Here is a 3,615-nt window from a genome sequence, read left to right on the forward strand (position 1 = left end):
TGTCATAAAAAATGCTAAACAACTTATTTTCTTGGAGTATGATTCTCTCTCCTCTTAAACTCTCTCCCCTTACATTCCTTCTTATTTAAACGGTTGTGATTACGCTATGTCTACATCTTGTTTTGAATTTTTTATATAGAAAATAAGACAAAAAGAAGAGTGAAAGGAGGGGATGGAAGAGGATGGTAATAGTAGGGAAGAGAATCCTGCTCTCATTTTGTTCCTCCCTGCTTGCAGATCAGTAGCTGCAATGCTGTGCTTCTTCTCCTTCTCCTTAATTCTTCTTCACTCCGCAAACTTCATTTCATCATAACTTATTCATACGGACGTAATCGTGCAAGGTTGGAGCCTATAGATTCGTATCAGAACCCTTTTCCATCTGATATGACACCCACACCTCAAAATCAATTGCGCTCAAATATTGGAGCCTAAAACAGTTTCTGGCGAAGTTTTGCAGATTCCGCTCAATCCCGCCGAAATTTGGTCTCGGCCTAAAAGAGAAAGTTGATCCTCTTCTGACGATCTTTCTACCTATGCATGAATTCATTGAGTGAATTGAAGGGATTGTTGATTGAATTGGTAATTGGATAATGAGGGAATCTAGAAGATCGGGGCACGTTCTCAAGTTTGTACTTCTCTATCCCTTTCTTTCTCTCTTTCTGGGAATTTCTTGAATTTGAAGATGCAAGTTCGGATTTATTCCATCGATGGCAACTACAAATAATGATCTTTGGCATGTTTGGTTCCCGAGAAAATCAAGGGAAACTGTTTAATTTCCAACAAGAAAATACTTATCTTGCAAATTTCATCTTCAACCTACGGGGTTTAATTCGTTCTTATGTGCAAGGTTGTTTTGAAAGTGACATAGCAGGCTTATTTGATTCATTGCAGCTCTATCCTAAATTTGATTCATTGTAGCTCCAAGATTATAAGATTCGGCTATTAGTGTTTGGACTTGATGGTCCTTACTTTGATCGTGAAGTTGCACAGGTTCTTTTTCGACGTTTCATCACCCAACGCTGCATTAATTTGTGTTGCTTCCTTTAATATCGGTCTCCTACCTGTTTGTGATCATCTTTGTGTATGTGCAATGCATATTATTATCAAAATTGTAGACAGAAGCAAACAACTTATGGATGAAGATTTTATAAGGTACGATAAAACCAATCATGTTAGTCTATGTCTTTCCTGAAATGCCTATTTAAATTTGTTCATTTTAAAATGAGTCAAAGAAACCATTTTTTGGATCTTCCAACAAACAGGCCATTGTCCTTGACAAAATGTAAGTAAGATTTAGCTAGATGCTTTTTTAGACATGTCTCTTACCATATTTGGATGTTTAACTATGCAGTGGTATTGACGCCAAATGATGATCGCTTGAACTAGATTCAGGAAAATGTGAGTTTAGTGGAGAAAAACTGTGTTGCCAGAATTTGGCATTTATGTTAAATGCTGCTTTCATATTTTAGTTTGTTTTTTTTTGTTGCACTGATTATTGTGGCCGCTTGCAGGACAACGTTCTGATTGCCACATCTGGCCGTGAAGGTAGAGTACAACCATGTTATTTTGATGCAGTTTCTATAATTTTCGAGTTTAGATAGAGTAATGGTTGAGATAAGGGAAGGATGTGGCTCAAGATTGCTCTTAATTTTGTTTTTGTTAATTGCTGCATTTGGTATTTTAGATTTTTTTCGGGCTATACTGATTATTGTCGCCGCTTGCAGGAACGACGTTCTCATTGCAGGATTTGGTCGTAAAGATAGAGTACATATGGGACCCCACAATCTGTGTGTTCAGCTTCCGGACTTCCAGTCCATGGTTGGGAGATAACGAATTTTCAAATATCAAAGTTTAGGATTTTTGTTTGGCCATCATTGACGAAGTAAAGGTAACTCCATTCTGGATTTCAACATTTGGGGTTTCATTTATATTTATGGATCTTGCAATGCAAAGGGCATTGTTTTTGAGAAAATGTAAGTGAAATTTAGCTAAATGTCTTTTCCATTAAAAATCCTAACCAATCATTTTTAGCGAATGGCTTTCAATTTTCATTCTACATTAGTATGGTTCAGTTAACTTCACAAAAAAACACTTTCCCACTCGGACAATAATATAGAAGTCTTAAACTTGAACATGTATGAAGTGTTTCATAGTGTTTGTCTTCCATTTCAACGAAGTGTTTGGTAGCAAAAAATATCGTTATGCATGCACAAATATGAATGGGAAAAACTCTATATGTCACATGCTGTGACTCCTAAACCCCTGCTACTCAGACTTCCTTCTAAGTTCAACAAAAGCATGCATATCTAATATCCACTCTTTGCCAAATAAATTGGCCAAACAAAAGGAAAATATTTGTAACTCACAATATTCACATAAATGGTACTGTATGAATTATTCGACATGAATTTTTATTATTAACATCACTTTCATATGTTACATTTTTTGACAATTCACAATCCTCATGTCCTCTTTTCTTTTTTCCAAAATAAATTATCGTGTTTTTTTTTTTTTTTTGGTTCATGTAGGAATACTCAAAATTCCAAGTTGACTTCAACAGATCAAGTATGGAGGGATGTGATCGAAGTAATATATCACAGGTTGTTATCTTAATTGCATTTCTACTCTTTTTTATTGACTAAAATTTCAGTGTTTTGCTGCTTAAACCTGCAGTTTGGTTGGAGATTTTACAATTGCACCTTCGTTGTAGTTCAATATGAGTTTTTTTTCTTTTTTAAAAAAAACTAAAATTCATTCTCTTTTGCAATTTTTTCGTATAGGTCGGCAATGACAAAGTTCGATTGGGGCAAATAAATGTTCACAATTCTCGAGAACAATCAAAGGAAAGGCTTTGTAGGAGCAATCAACAAAGACATAGACGTCAAATTGCGAATTCATCACAGAGGGTTCAAAATTCAATGCAACGACGTGCTAATTATCAAACTTGATTAACTCTGTAAATATAGTACAAAATCAAATGGAAAAAAACAAAGAAACTATAGGATCAACTTCAGCGGGTAATTATGATTTCTTTCTTTTGGTAATAATTATATATTTGGTAATAATTATATATTTGGTAATAATTATATATTTGTATAATAATTATATATTTGTAAAACCATTTGATGTATGAATATTTTTGGACAAAAATGCCCTCCTAAAAAAAATTCAAAAGTAGCCCAAAATAATGCAGGGTATTTTCGTCATATAAATAGTGTTTTTAATAATTAATTTTTTTGTATAGGTTTTTTTTTAATTTTTTAATTTTATTTTTATAATTAGTACCTCATAATAGGCTATCAATAATGTGATTTAATCAATGATTTATTTAATATTATTTTCTTTATTTTTAAACACGTCCAAAACATCTTAAGAGACATGTAATGCCAGTTATAATAAAAATCTTCTGCACGCGCATAATAATGTGATTCAATTAGTTGTCAAATTGTTTTTTTTTTTTTTTTTATTGGAACAAATGATGTTACCTATACTAAGGAGGAGGGGGTGGACTTAACCTCACAATGGGCTAGCAACAATGTGATTCAATCAGTTGTTTATTAAATATTACGTTCTCTATTTTAAAACACGTTCAAAACATCTTAGGTTCGAATCTCG

At 33.3% G+C, this 3,615-nt stretch overlaps 1 long non-coding RNA gene across 1 annotated transcript; it reads left to right on the forward strand.

Annotated features, from left to right (window-relative positions):
• Nucleotides 1-220: 220 nt before the first annotated feature.
• Nucleotides 221-3,175, forward strand: LOC137721381 (uncharacterized). The gene is made up of 5 exons (XR_011066634.1): nucleotides 221-1,152; nucleotides 1,352-1,398; nucleotides 1,725-1,888; nucleotides 2,529-2,600; nucleotides 2,781-3,175. It is a non-coding gene; the product is annotated as an uncharacterized lncRNA (long non-coding RNA).
• Nucleotides 3,176-3,615: the final 440 nt, after the last annotated feature.

The sequence above is a fragment of the Pyrus communis genome, chromosome 16 (genome assembly GCF_963583255.1).
Source record: "Pyrus communis chromosome 16, drPyrComm1.1, whole genome shotgun sequence".
In the NCBI taxonomy this organism is placed as follows: domain Eukaryota; kingdom Viridiplantae; phylum Streptophyta; class Magnoliopsida; order Rosales; family Rosaceae; genus Pyrus; species Pyrus communis.